This window comes from Mauremys reevesii, linkage group 2 (assembly GCF_016161935.1).
Source record: "Mauremys reevesii isolate NIE-2019 linkage group 2, ASM1616193v1, whole genome shotgun sequence".
Taxonomy (NCBI): domain Eukaryota; kingdom Metazoa; phylum Chordata; order Testudines; family Geoemydidae; genus Mauremys; species Mauremys reevesii.
In genome coordinates this window covers 235712932-235728655 of record NC_052624.1, presented here as the reverse complement: position 1 = coordinate 235728655, position 15724 = coordinate 235712932, and the positions used below count along the sequence as shown (strand labels likewise).

Genomic DNA, 15724 nt, shown 5'->3' with positions numbered 1-15724 from the left:
TGCTGTGGAATCACAAAAGGAATGAGACAGCCTCTAAAATAGGCAGAGAGGGACCCATTTAGAGCTAACACTTCAGACTTAATCTGGAAATGAACTACTAGTCAGGACAGGGCACATGTATGCATGCTCCCCACTGGAATCTAGCATCAGAGGCAGACAGCTGCATTCTACAATAAATGAATGGCCTTAAAGTGTAGCCTTTATGAGGCACAGCAGTCATGGACGAGAGACATTTTTGAACAGCGTGGGTCAAATGTCCTGTAGCATATTTAGAAACCTGTATCTTCCACTTGAGATGAGGGCTACAGATCAAAGGACAGTCATTTGTGCTACTGACTGTACAACTGTGGGAATATATTTACATAGCACCTTTTAACCCACATACGAAAAATGCTGTGCATTAAACAAAGTGCTGGAAATTGTTCTCAGATCTTCCAAGATAATATTTATATAACATCTATAAAAATTCCCCAAATATGTAAAGTGGAAGCTAAGAGAAATGTGTGTCCTTGATCTGCAGTCTTTAAAAGCAATTACATAAACACACATACAGAGTACAACCGAAATGCATCCACCTCCGAGGCACAGAGTGGCAATCAATCAGTTATTGCATGGTATATAACATCTCTGTTAATCCCCACTCTCATATCCTGTACCCGTGTAATCAGATTCCCAATACTGGAGGCTTATGACATGTGGAGAGTCATCTGTATAAGACCTACTAGTCTGTTTGGAAGTCTTTGCGTACTGAGTGTCTGTAGCACAGCGAGGCAGATGTCACATGTATGTTCCAAAATTACATAATATCTGGGGTTCCACTGTTTGCTGCTGGTACATATCTAGCAAGTAACTGTGGCAGTACTTCTGGGCATTCATATTTCTCATGCATATAGTGGCTTGATGTGGAGATGACAGGGCATGCAGCATTTCTGATGGAGGATATGCATATCCTAGTCTCCAATTGTCAGTTTTTGCCTTACTGTGTTTCACCATGCCAGCTGAACCACGGCATTGCCTCTGAGCATGCTCTGGTACCACCACACTTAGTACAGCCATCAGACCTGTGTGCTAGGAAGTTTCATATTTCTTACACACATCACCATTTACTCTTAGATAATACCAGCATCCTGTGGCTCCTATCTCTTTCACCTTATGTTGTTATACTGCTCCCCATCACCACACCACCTTGCATGTAAAATTAATACCAACAGTGCAGTCTCCAATGGGCTTCATCAAGTCTCTGGAACCTCTTCCGATTTGAGGTTAAAAAACCCAAAAACTCTTCGCTTAGAGTGAGGTTTGAGGTTTTGGTTTTAGTAGTTTAACCTACACAATACTTATTATATAAAAGTGATTGATATGTTACAGCAAGGGGGCACGGAGGAAAGTTCGGAGGGTGCAGCAGGGCCGAGCCAGCCCCACAGGGGTTGGGGAGGGAGCGCCACTCAGTCCAGCTCCCGGCCCCAGCTCCGCCCCCAGCCCACAATCCTCTGCTGAACCAACTGTGCAGTAATGGAGGGGTGGTGCAGACAGATTCCATTACTGGTGAGGGTGGGGGTGCAACAGGAAAAGTTCGGGCACTACTGTGTTACAGTGTACAATTAACCTACCTAGGTGATGAACTGTGGTGCCCTTATGCTCCCAATGCATGCCATCTCTATTTTTATAGAAATCACACCCATTTTTCAAGCCATGCTGCCTCCTCAGATCACATATTATCCATGCACATCTCATGTCAGACTTTGGCTTCACAAAGCTTTACAAATAAAGGTTACTTAAAATTCAGTATTCTATATTTAGACGTGATGCTTTCTTTTAGTGTTACACACTAAGTCAGCCCCTTAAGAGTCTGAAATTTTCACATGCTCCATTTCTCGCATGGAGTGATAGACTCAAAGAGCTCAGTCTACGTAGCTTAACAAAGAGAAGGTTAAGGGGTGACTTGGTTACAGTCTATAAATACCTACATGTGGAAACAGATATTTGATAATGGGTTCTTCAGTCTAGCAGAGAAAGGTGTAATATGACCAAATGGTAGGATGCGGAAGCTAGACAAATTCAGGCTGGAAATAAGGTGTACATTTTTAACAGTTATTTAATTAATTATTGGAACAAATTACCAACGGTTGTGGTGGATTCTCCATCATCAGAAAATTTTAAATTAAGATTAGATGTTTCTCTAAAAGATGTGTGATAATTATTTCATAAATAGTTCTATGGCATGTGTTAGACACGAGGTCAGACTAGATCAGGGATCAGCACCTTTGGCATGCGTACCGCCCAGGAAATCTGCTGGCAGGCTGGGATGGTTTGTTTACCTGCAGCGTCTGCAGGTTCGACCGATTAGATCTCCCACTGGCCGCGGTTCACCGTTCCAGGCCAATAGGGGCTGTGGGAGGCAGCGTGGGCCGAGGGATGTGCTGGCTGCCACTTCCCACAGCCCCCATTGGCCTGGAACGGCGAACCACGGCCAGTGGGAGCTCTAATCGGTCGAACCTGCAGACGCTGCAGGTAAACAAACCGTCCCAGCCTGCCAGCGGATTTCCTGGACGGTCCGCATGCCAAAGGTGCTGATCTCTGGATCAGATGATCACAGAGTCCCCCTTCTGGCCTTGGAATCTATGAATTAACCAATCTTGCTCCATTTAGTATTTCCTCTCACCACATTTCAACACACAAACACTAACTCAGCTTGGTAAGAATGCCATCATCCACTAATTGTACTACATCTGAAGCGATATGAAACTATGAAAAGATTTCAGACAGAGCTTTCCTCTTGGTCTCCCAGTCCATATATGGTCATATTTGGTGCTTTCATATATTTGCCAGATGCAGCTTTATGAAAGCTTAGTATCAACTTTACTGCTTTGTGCTCCTGGCATTCTTCCAGTGTCAGCCATGCTGCATCATAATTTTTTTTTAAGAAATAAAACAATATGCCCTTATTTTGCAGTGAACTCAGATGGGCAGATCTCTTACAGCCACAGGGAGCTCCACTGACTTCAACTGCCATATGGAACTCATTGCAGGATCAGAGCCTAGAAAAGCCAAGATTTGCCTAAGAAGTTTCTTCCAAAGGACCAACAGGTAAATGGAGTTCTTGAACCTGGGCCGTATTTAAGGCTTTACCTCTGCTGTATCCATCTGAGGTAATAATATCCTTTCTTGGAAGCTCTGACCAATATGATACATGATAGTTCAAATGAGGTTTAACAGTGCTAAAAAGAGAATCAAAGAAGGAAGGAGGAGTGTGGGGGAGGAGAGTTAACAAGCATTTGTGTGATTTTAAAACAGCATGTGGTGAGCTCTTTTCTCAATGGTTATGTGCTCACCTTAAGTTTAAAATGGTGATTCCTGTAGGGGTATACTAAATAGACAAGCACCTGTTTAAAATAAATATAAATTTTTTAAAAAAAAGTATGTATAACCATCTGAGGAACTGTAGCTTTGAGACATTCTACAGGATAGCTATGGGTTGCCACGGTAACTTAGATAGATGCAGTCAGGAATCTTTTAGAATAGGCTTTGGAACAAGAGCCAACAGGAAAGAGCCATCAAGGTTAAGACAACCAAAGAGAGAACGCTGCTGGAAGAGGGCATGCTTGCTTACAGCTTGAGATGCAATTTCACCTCACCTCCCATAGTTTTGTTTAGAACCTGCTACTCAGTTTAAAGCACTCAATGGAAATAGTGAAGATTTAGCACCCTATAAACCCTGCAAAACCAGAGATGCTGTCACAATATCTGGAGTGGTTCATGACCATGTGTGCCAACCTCCGGGAAGACTGTCGAAAAGCAGGGCAGACACCCCAAACTGGTGGTACGTTCTATAACTAGATTTGACATTTGTTACTGGGTTGGGGAAATCTTGGAGCACTATTTGACAGTCTTACCATGGAGTCACAGACAGTCCCCTTAGGCACTTCAGTCAGTGTTTAATTTGTAATAAAAGAGGTGCCAGGCCACAAGCAATTTTTTTACATTCATAAATGATGCAGCAAGCCCAGAGGTGGCAGGGCTCTCAAGACTAGAGGTGCCAGGGCTCAGTCCTGGCAAGCTCTGGCACAAATTAAGCACTGACTCTAGTCTATCTTGCCATCCAAGCAAGCTGGACTTAGTGACAAATAGTCACTTACACCAAAGATGACAAAGTATTCAGGTTGCTCCCAGTCCCAAGAGACCAGACACTTATCCCAGGTCAATTTGCACCTTAGATCTCGCACAAAAGATAATGCTTGTAGCCAATCCTGTAATAAACTAACTAAAGGTTTATTAACTAGGAAAAAGAAATGAGAATTATTATTTACAGATTAAAAACAGGCAAGCATATAATACGCAAATGAGTTTCAGTCTGTAATCCAAAAGGTAACAGAGCTGTAGAAACCTGTCAGCTCAAAATGTCTTTCAGGGCTAACCCATGCCAAGCAGCATGAGGATCTCTTTGCTTATGTTTAAGAATCTATGCCCCTCAGAGTCCAAACAGCATTAGAGAGATTCCATTTCTCCTTGTCAGGGATTTTTATCCCCTCCACTCCAGAGTCCAAACTGATGGGATGAATTCATGCATAGATCTCTCCTTCCTGAAGGGAATTAGAAATGCATCAACAGGGCCTCTCTGCTTTGATGCTATGCAATACCTTATTTACCTTCCATGGGCAATCTTGTAGTAGAACAAGCCTTTTCCCTTAATTAAAGCCTCTTTTCCTGTTTGGGGAGTTACACAACCACAGAGGTTTACAATGCAAACATAAATTTGCACCACAGGCTATAGAGGTTGTAAGAGAGATCAATACACACAGCACCATATAAGCATTCTATAAAGTTGATAAAAATGTGTTTAGACTTAACATCTAATATTTATTTTGATAGTGCTAACATACAGCTGAGCAAGACTGGTTTCTAGCTGTAGGATAAGTATAAAATTCAAGAATTATAGTTATCTTAAGTTTGGTTAAGGAAATATATATATGTGTGTGTTGTAAAGAAAGGCTCTGACTAGCAAGTAGAAGGAAGGCCTTGGAAATAACGAGTTTTAAGGCCAAAAGGAATGAAGAAGGGAGGATGTCTGGTTCAAAGAATAACTAATGAGATAAGGGGAAGTTTCTAAAAAAGAAGGCCTCTGACTGCAGATGATTTTAAATCTAACAGAATCTGTCTCAAAATAAGCCAACATAGCCCTTCCCCAACTTCCACACACCAGTGTTAAAGCCTGCGTAAACCCAGGTGCAACAGGAAAACTGTTGGGCAGCAAGGAGGGGAGGAAAGGAAATTATAAATCTTATCTGGATTAAGACTGGAAATAAGGGAGAACTGTCTCCAAGTAGGTTTTTAGCTGAAGTCAGTAACTGGCAGCGACATCATTTGTTTGTTAAAGGGTGTAAAAAGTAAACTCTTCAAGGGTTCATCGCTGGAGCTGACCAATATGAGTCTAAGGCTTTGGCTACACTTACACTTCAAAGCGCTGCCGCGGCAGCGCTTTGAAGCGCTAAGTGTAGTCAAAGCGCCAGCGCTGGGAGAGCTCTCCCAACGCTGTCCGTACTCCACCTCCCTGTGGGGAATAACGTACAGTGCTGGGAGCCGCGCTCCCAGCGCTGGGGCTTTGACCACACTGGCGCTTTGCAGCGCCGCAATTTGCAGCGCTGGAGAGGGTGTGTTTTCACACCCTGCTGCAGCGCTGCAAATTTGTAAGTGTAGCCAAGCCCTAAGCATCCCTGGGTTTAGCCCGTTTGTAAGTATCTTGATCAAATGCTTATAAATATTTTGTTACTGTTTGGATGTAGTAACCTGCTTATTATTTAGGCTTTTTAGGCATGTTTAGAGCAACTACATAAAGTACTTGGCCTTTGGACTTAATAAATAAACTTACGGTTAAAATGGTTTTTGGTGATTTCCCATATTAATAATTTCAAAATGCATTTGTAAGTGTTCAGTAAGGCACCTGGTCTGCCAGCATCATAGAGGCAACATCTCTAAAGATTCTTTTAGGGAAGACTTGAAAGGAAAGTAACAATGGGAAAGACCAGAGTACCTGTGACACACTGAAATGCATACAGAAAGTGAGGTGGGAATTTATTTCTTGTCTTTAATTATTCAAGAAGGGTTGTGGAGAACAGTTTTAGAAAAACTCAGTTTAACCCAGGAAGTAGATTAGGGACATGTAAGGAACCATTTTAGCCACCTCAGAAATGTAGCGTAATGCAGCAACTACATTAATCTAGGGGAAAATATGAATACTGTATCTTATTGAAACCACAAGAAGAATTTAAGGATGCAGAATGCAATTACTGGAGGCCAAGACACTAGGATTAAACACCCCTAACTGAGATATTTATCAGTTTAATTATTGCTCTATTGTTCCTGATATCTTTATATAAACTCCTTTGTAAGCTTTTTGGTTTTGTTTTTTTAATAAAGGAAGTTCCTGAATATACAGGGTGTTTGTTTGTTTTTTAAGTTGTGTTACTTTAGTGGAGTTGTTTCACAGAGAGGCCATAAAAAGGATAATTTGCCAGAACTGGTCTTTCCTTTAATCATGCTATGACATGACAAATTAAGAAGATTGATCTGATCTGCATGTGCTCCTGAACTGAAACACAGCAGATGTGGCAGCAGCATAAACAATCTCTTTTTTAAAAGATTACAAATTCATTTTGCATTTGGGAGAAATGTATGTGATATTGGTTTAGCGCCACAAAAGGATTTAGGGGCCTAACTGTGACTTTATGCACCTAAATCTAAAATTTAGATCTTCAAAACCCTTACTCAGTTGCTGCCTAAAGCCATACGTGCCTGTATTTCTGCTGATAAAGTTCCATAGCACCTAAAATCTGCAAATCTACCAGCGGGCATGTGCACAGCTGCCTAAACTCTGCCTAGCTCATGCCTTAGCCTCAGAGGGATCCTCAAACTAGGCATTGCCCTGCCTATTTTACCTGTGGGGCCTGATCCTATAGGACTACTCACAGCATGACTACTGGATTGGGCCTCACTGAAACCAGAGCTGGGGGAGGAGTTCTGCCACCCCTTTTATATTTCTTAGAGCATCCACTCAGGATCTGGGAGTTTCAGGTACAAATCCAGCCCCTCTGCCCAATGTGGAGCAAGAATTTCAACCCAGGTTTCCCACAGTGTTGGTGAGTGCTCTAACCACTAAGCTCTGTGATATGTCTTAATGTCTCCTCTTGAAGCTGTTCCACTGTGTATAAATAGTCACTGTAGTAAATCCACCTCTCTGAGAGGCAGTAGCTAGGTTGACAGATGCATTTTTCTGTGGACCTAGCAGTGTTTTCATGGGGGGTCTAGGTCGGCTTAATTACATTGCCCAGTGCCTGAAATTTTTCACAACCCTAAGCGACATACTTATGCCGACCTGATATTGTAGTGTAGGCCAGTCCCTAGACACAGCAACACTGAGCCTAAATTCCCTTTGTGGATCTAGCCTTGTGTGTCCGTTTCTCTGCACATTAAAAATCTAATCCTTCCAAGCTTATGCATAATCAGTAAATGTCAATTTCCCTGCACAAACACAAAGGATAATCATCTAAATTTACAGACAGGCAAAAGTAAGAAAACTGCTGCTTCAGAACCTATCAGACTGTGATTTAAAGATCTTTATATTTTTTTAAAACTTTTTATTAAGGCAAAGTTACAATAAAACATTAACATACAACATCATAAGTTACTTACTAAGCACAAGGTTAATATTCAAAGACCCTGGCTAAAGATTCTGGCTTGCTGGTTGGGGAACCCTTTTCCTCTGAGTACGCTGAAAAGGGTGACCACATTTCTAAATACCTATCCTCTTTTGTCATTTCTGTTGTGTATGTACTTGATGTGAATGTTTATTCATTACAAGGACAGTCCATATTTTACTATACCATAGTTCCATAGGAGAAGTCACATTTCTCCCAATAAAGTGAAATACAAAAATCATGCTAACAGTACCAAAAAAAAAATGTCATTCTGTTTAAAATGTATATCCTTCATTGGAACATCAAGCAAGCAGGTCAGGGAAATATCAACTTCTACCATTGTTAAATAATTATTGTCTGATCCCCATTACTTACTCACTACATAATTTTCTAAAACCATAAACATTTAAAAAAGATAAATTAAAAAAAGCTTAAAATATTATTTGACAAAATTACAAAAATATGTATTCTGCCTAGCCTAATTATGTGTTAGTTTCAGGGTCTCAGCATCCAATTTTTGAAGTGCAAAATGTTTTGACATACTTAATTGGCTGTGGGTATGAAGATATATCATGTACCCATCACTGTTTATTAACAGTGGATATTCTCTCAAATCTGTACTGCAGTAATCAACTTCAATACTCATCTGTGCACACACAGGTCTTCGATTGACAATAATTACTAAAAACAGACTTTAGTAAGAGATCTACTTACACAGAAAGAGGGAGATATGAAAGTTGACAGGTGCCATTTGAATCGCAGAGGGAAGTTTCCCCTCTATATTTGCAAATAACGACTATTTCTTATAAAATTAGGTGTATAAGAAATGTTATGCTAACTTTTTTGGTGTGCAAAGTACAATAATGCAATCTTTAGAGTATGCAACTCATCAAGGTTAGTAAAGTATTCCTTCAGGATGATAAAGTGAATTGTAAATATAATTGAAAAACATGTTTACAGGGGCAGCTGAAGCAGCTATTTGTAAAGATCTTAGCTTTAGGAAAAATAAATATGCATATTTATACAAAGCCAAATCATTGTAATTTATTTATTGTTAGCTAGTAAGTCTGTTGTGAAAAGTGATATTAACATACAAGTATCACTTTTCACAGCCCTGCCAAGTATGGGGACAAATTAAGCCCTGGATGGGGAGTCAGGGGAGGCAACGGGGGCCAGGGGCATTGGGGATTGGTGGGTGGGGGCTGGGGGAGGCAGCGGGGAGCTGGAGCCTGAAGCCCTGTGGCCAAAGCCTGGGGCCTGCCACCGCACAGCCAGAGCCTGGAGCTGGAGCCTGAAGCCCGTCGGCCAGAATCTGCCTCAAATCTGCCTGAGCCCCACTCCCCCAGGAAGGTGGGGAATTCACTGGCTGCCTGCTCCTCCCGCATTGTGCCGCTGGTGTCTCCAGCGGGGGGGGGCGGGGGGGGGGGGAAGCGCAACCCCTGCTGGCAGTCCCAGCAGCTAACACCAAGACCGTGCATCCGGGAGCAACACGGAGGGGGAGGAGCCACTATTTTGCCACCCACCCCCACCCCAGGAAGCTGTGACTGCAAGAAAAGCCCCTGGTGGCCACATGTGACTGCATTTGAGAAATGCTGATTTATACCGTTGACATGACATAAGGATTGGAAGATTGCTTAATTTAGGAAAATTAGCAGATTCAAAAGACAGTAACAAAATAAAAGCATAATTGAAAGATTATGTGCTTACTCTGAAATGTGGCACTTCTGTCAGTTCAAGCCAACATTTGGAAACATGAAACATGAAACAATATTCACTGCAATCTCTTTAAATCTAAGATAAGAGAATAGACTGACTGAGTTGCTTAAATTCAACCATAGGGCACTAACACAAATTAAATTGTATCTCTGCAGTTTCAAGTGCATTAGAGTTCTTTTTAATAGTCAAATATTACCTCTCTGTGCACTTTATTTAATTACACTGTGCATGCATCTGCAAGGTGCACCAAGGACCCAAATAAAAGCAACTGAAGTTTCCATTTAAACTAAACTAATAATATCGACATCCTCACGGATGTGAATGTACGTGTTTGGTCTGTTACTCAATAATGCTAGAGTCTCACTAGATCCCCACCTCCACCACCCCAGCTTTATTAGCTGTTAGTTAAAACACTAGGTAGAAGCATTACTTTCTTTTCCTAGAAAACACAAATAGTTCTATTTACTGCACTAATGCTGTGTCAATGTAAGTGATTACTTATGCCATTTGACACTATATAATTTAACATAAAATGGAAAAATATCACCTGTTCTCTTCAGCAGACAGATGAACTCTAGAATATAGACTATATGGCCTGACACAGGAGTGTGAGCCACTCAGGGACAGCTATGAGAGAAACCAGTACATATGATACTAGCAGGTGCACCTTTGGAATTAGCAAAGATCAAGCATGATCTTTGTTAATCAGAACAACATGTAAAAGTGTCATAATAGACTTCCAAGACTTTTAATGAATTTTAAGCCATAGTTTGATTGAAAAAATAATACAACTTCATTGGGTTGAAATGGAGACATAGACCAATGCTCTACTATTATGAGTGTTCCAAAAGGGATACCTTAGAAACTAAAATTAATTGTCATGTTTAATGGAGATTCTTCAGAGCCAATACTTGTGTCAGCTGAATTCATCTTTAATACGGTCATTAACCAATCGTTCTTTGTTAGTATTTTTCCAAACCAGTGAACACACTTAGATGTCCTATAACTCCCTGATTCTACTGACATCATCTCCTCTGCCTTCTGCTCTAATCTCCACAACACTGCTAAGCCACATCTTCCCAGAAAGAGCGGAAACCACCAGAGTTACTTTCTTATCTGCATTTCATCTAATTACAGTAGCATCTAGAGGCCTCAGTTGTGCCATTCATTTGACCGACACGTAAAAGGAGACAGGCCAAGTCAGCACACTTTCACTTGAAAATATAAATAAAACAGCTGTTTAAACTTCTACTATCCTCTTCTCAGTAGTACCTCTTTCTTTCAATATAAACTCACGCCCCCTCCTTGTCCTCCCACAAGCATCTTCTATTTTCTCTTTCAACCCATGTAGAGTTGCTAATCAGTAGCTCCTATAATCAGTTCTCAGTTTAATGATCTGTCTCTGCATGCCAGTCTTAGTCCCTTTCTTGTACAGAGAAGCCTGTTTGGGGTATTAGAACAAAACAAATACATATACATATATACACACACACGCCAGGTGGATTTCCTCCCTTGGCTCAACTCTTAAAAATCTCTCTCATCAAGGAAACACGAACTCCTGGGTGTATTCCATAAGCAAGATACAGCGTCAATAGACAAGTTGTAATATGGCTGTACTAATGGGAGCAGAACTGGCTCCTCTTACTCTTCCAAAATATATACCATCAATCAGTGGTTCACCAAGCCTTCTGTTCTACTAAACCTAGGAACTCTTAGTGGTATCGGACATTTTACCTTGATGCTCTGGATCGAAACATAAGATAAAAGAACACGGAGCAGCAGCAGAATCCATTTTAGGCACTACTGCTACTCCTGTAACTTCTACTACATTGGCTTTCGGTTATAGATGCTTTCCAGAATTAGGGATGTAAACCAAGAGACCAACTTCTATCTAATATGGTTCCTTTCCAGTCAAACCTTTCTACCTTAAGATGTTGTTTCCTATCACTGGGGAAATTTAAAAGTAGCCTGGAGAAAGCACTAGAAAATAAAACAGCTACAGGGAACAATCCTGCACCTGTGGCAGGCATGGACTAGATGATCCAATAGGTCTTCCCACTTTAAAATTTCTTTGTTCAATAAATGGGAAATATAATTCCCATTGTTTACTTGGCTTGTGACAAGCTGAAGGGAAGCAGCCCTGCTGTGAAGCAGAGAATTGGCATCAAACATCCCACATTCTGGCGCAAAAGAATCCATGTTTCAGTTGGAGGGATTTTCTGTTGCTGAAGGGAAGTGACAGATTAACCAAACACAGCTCCAGACACTTGCCAGCCTGCGTCTCTCCAGCCAAACGCTCCCAGTGTTGGAGGCACTGCAGGGAATCCGGGGGCTGACGCCTGGCAGCTTCTCTGGGGCGGTGAGGAGGCTTCTTCGGCCGCCTCCCAGGGAAGCCCCCAGGCCCGGCACCTCGCAGCTGCTCTGAGCTTTCAGCCGGGAGCTACTGGGGCCGCCTCCCCGCGCGCATCAGAGAGTCCCGGGCTCAGCTGAGCCTCCCACGCTCCGGGTCACGCACCCAGGGCGGGGGACCCCGACTTGGACCGCTGCTTATCCGAGCTGAAAGGAGCACCCTCCGCCCGGCCGGGCCCCACGGCTGCAGCCTCTCCCAGCGAGCCGCGGGCTTCCCCCGGCTTGCGCGCTCGCTGCTGTCGGAAAGGCTCCGTCCCCCAGCTCCCGGCGGCTCGACGCCCCGCTGCCGCGGACACGCTACGCGACTCACCTGCCCAGCGACCGACTCAGTGCATCGTCCTCCCCCGCGCCCCGCTGCTGCGTTGGGGACCCCCCGGGCGGCCGAAGCTCAGTGCGGGAGCGGGGGGTCTGTGTCCGCGGCTCACGCTGTCACTCCGCTCCCCGCATCCCAGCGCCAGCTGAAGCGCCCAAATTCTCGGCGCTCCGGCGGCATGAAGTCATCCTCCGCCTCCTCCCTCCCCCGGACCGCCGCACTCCGCGGGGAGGGGCGGCGGGCTGGCTCTGCCCACAGACGGGTGTGGGGCTCGCTCCTCCCCGGGCGCGGGGGTGCGGTGCCGCGCGCGCGCGCAGCCAAGGCCCCGGGAGCCGGCCGCAGCGGGGTGCAGGCTCGCAGGGAGTGGCGGCGGTGCCTAGCAGTTGCGAGCCTCTACCCCGGCTTGCGCTGCTGGATGGGCTGTTCCGTGCCGCGAGAACGCTGCCCTCCTGAATTCCCCTTTCCTGGCCCTGGAGCTGCCCTGCAGCTGGGGATTGCCAGGGCGGGGGAGGTTCCTACCAGCTGCGTTTTAATAGTGCGGATCCAGGGGGAGCCTCACCTGCTCTCCTGCTAAACGGGACTCTTCTCCCCTATACTGGAAAGTGATTGTGGTCGTCTATCGAGCTGCAAGCTTGGGACCACTGCTAGGCACGAATTGGGAGTGAGGTACAGCATTGCTTTGTCTGCCACTGTTTCACAGTTTGTGAGGCCAGCCCCATGGAAAGCCTCCCCGTCTCCCAGGAAGGGAATTTTGTTTTGAAGGAACATCGCCTATGTTGCTTCATGTGCAGCACTATTCATCCAAAAGGATGCCCAAGCATTTAATAAAGCATCCTAGCTAGAAATGCAGCTATTTCTGGGGTGGAAGTTTTACCAACATTCCTTGCACCATGGGAGTGGAGAGTGGTGAAGAGGCATTGTGGTCAAGGTCACCAGGACAAACCTCCTCTCTTCATAAAAGTGGCCTGGGAATGTTATGATCCACAAGCAGGTGGGGCTTCTATTTTTGTTATTTATAGAGCACCATATCATTACATGGCAAATGACAAACTCATCAAAAAAACCTGGTTCCTGCCACAGAGAGCTTAGGATCACATGAACAGATCCCATATGCAGAAGAACAGTTCAACAAGCACCACTGTGGTGCTATAAAAATTACAACAGGCTGTCCTGTTCAAATATGTGTGTGGCCACATCATCTTGGTATGTGAGCTCTTCAGGTTTCACAGGCTAAGCAGAAACATATCTGGTCAGTATTTTGCTGGGAGAGGTCCCAGGAAAACACAAGTGCTGCAAGTGCAGGCGTTAAACTGGTTGGCATTGAGTCAGTAGCTACTCAATGCTCCAACAGGATTTTTGGAAGGGAACATGCCACTGGAGGTGCCATCTTTCACAGTGGTTAAAGTAGATTGAAACAGGAGGGGGAACTGCTTCCCCCTCCAAGCTAGAAGTGGGAGATCTCTCTCTGCTTTTGGCAGAGGGTGGCGGAGCTGTCTCCCTGCTTCTCCTGCCCTCTAGCTCTTCTTCACTTTGACTCCAGATCTTTCAGATGAAATGTAACTTTGAGACCCATATTTCCCAAGTTGTTAAAAATTCCATCTCATCTCTTTGCAAGGATACAGGGTTTAACCCTGGCTAAAATCCATTTTGTGTAATTACATTCTGCATTCCTAGAAATTCCCACTGATGTTCCCTTTGGGGCAGTTATTCTTCAGCCCTTGCCTGAAGACTGTTGTGAACTATTTCCAGTGCAGAGCAGAATGCCTGCCACACCCTAGAAGTGACTGCATTTCAATTAACAATTCATAGAGTGCTTTAGAAGTGAGAGGGGTTATTCAAATGTAACATATTCTTGTTATTTTTCTATTTGAATGGAAATACTCGGCTCTTTCCAAACAGAAAAAAAGAAAAAGTTCCTGGCCCAAAATGTTAATATTAAAATACACCATTAGCAAAAAAAGAGAAAGTGGTGGTGGAGGGGAGACCTGCCTAATTTAAGTCATTTACAGGAAGAATGGCTTTATTGGTATCAATTAAAGATATTCAGAGATCCAGTCACTGTAGCAGTTACAGGCCAGACAAGCCCTTTAAAAGAGCTCAACCACCACATTCACGGCTTGACTTTCCAAAGAGCTCAGCTCCCACTGGGCACCAAAATAAGTGGTCAGATTTCTGCACGAAGGATCTGAGTATGTTGGGTGCACCGTTCTTTGGAAAATCTGGCACAAGTGTCACAATGAGAGCTGCTGGTTGCTGAGCCCTTTTGAAAATCTGGCCTGTCATAAGTGCTGACCATTTACCTTGCATGCTCGTGGTACACTGCAAATTTTAAAACTATAAATGACATATAAACTACTGGATTAGTAAATAGCTGAGAAAACCTGACCTACACACACAAAATAGCTAAGGGTCAGAATCTGTCACTCTTGCTCACATAGAATAAGAAGTATCTTTGCAAGTAGCCTTATTGATTTCAATTGAACTACTGTACTTTTGAAGTAGGGCCCTGATCCTGCAATGAGCATTGGGGTCCACCTTTATGGAGCTGGTTGCAGTATTACTGTGAGGAAGGGTGACAGAATCTGGTGCTGAGACAGCAATATAGTCTTTTAGAAAACATATGGGTTTTAAAAAGTAAATATGTTATACAGGCGTAAATGATCTTTATAGTCTAGTTTACCTATGGCATTTGCAATGAGCTTGTCCTGGCAGTATATAAGCACCTATTAACCAGTAGAGGTCTGGATTGAGTCTATTTTTGCCTTGAGTTATCAGTGACCTACAAACACCTAGAACAAGATCTCAGTCCCACCTATTATTTTTGCTTTGCTTTTTGCACTGCTTCATTTCATACTGGGCCTTCTCTGACATATTTATTCATGTGTATGTGTCCTGATTCAAATTTTTCTCTCCAGAAATGCCCTATGTGTGTGGTGTTTGCCTTGGTTCTCTACACTTGCATTGTTATTTGCTTTGTGGGTTATTTATTTTGTCTATTTATTATTATTTTGGCCTGTCAGGGCCAGGGAAAGTACATCTGTGTTCATGTTTAGGAAAGCTCTATCAGGGATATTGGAAGTCTTGTCTAGGTCAGTCCTTGAAGGGTAATACCTTTTCTGCATTAAAAGGTCAGGAAACACCATGCCCACCTCAAAGGAATTTGAAAGTGTGGGAAATCCTGGCTTTGGTCAGTTCCAAACCTGATCTGAGGTCATCTGCTGAGGAAAACTTGGTCTCTCAGCTAGACCACTTGGTTCTGGGTTTTACCAAATTCTTTTTTAAGCCACTTTTTATGAGATATTTCATAAATCTATATTAAATACAAAAATAAAAACAAAGAAACAAACATGATAACAGAAATACAAGCAGAGAGGGCAGAGGCAAATGCATTGTCAGAATATTTTCTATGAAGTCCACAAACAGAGAACTAGTACATCAAATGCATATAGAACAAGCAAGAAACTATAGCAGGCACAAAGAGGTTAAACGGCAGACAATTACAGCCCCATCTGTGGTAAAGTGGCTGACCCACAACAGCTGAGAGAATCCTGAGAGAGAGGCCCCTCCTCCCTCTTTATCCCTTCCCCAGAAGAAG

The 15724-nt window shown here is 43.4% G+C and overlaps 1 protein-coding gene across 1 annotated transcript in view; it reads right to left on the bottom strand.

Moving 5' to 3' along the window:
- The window catches only part of PKIA (cAMP-dependent protein kinase inhibitor alpha), a 60944-nt gene extending 48322 nt beyond the window's left edge, over nucleotides 1-12622 (bottom strand). The window contains exon 1 of the mRNA XM_039527677.1: nucleotides 12127-12622. The gene's annotated coding sequence lies outside the window, so the exon portion shown is untranslated. The remainder of the gene's footprint in view (nucleotides 1-12126) is intronic.
- Nucleotides 12623-15724: the final 3102 nt, after the last annotated feature.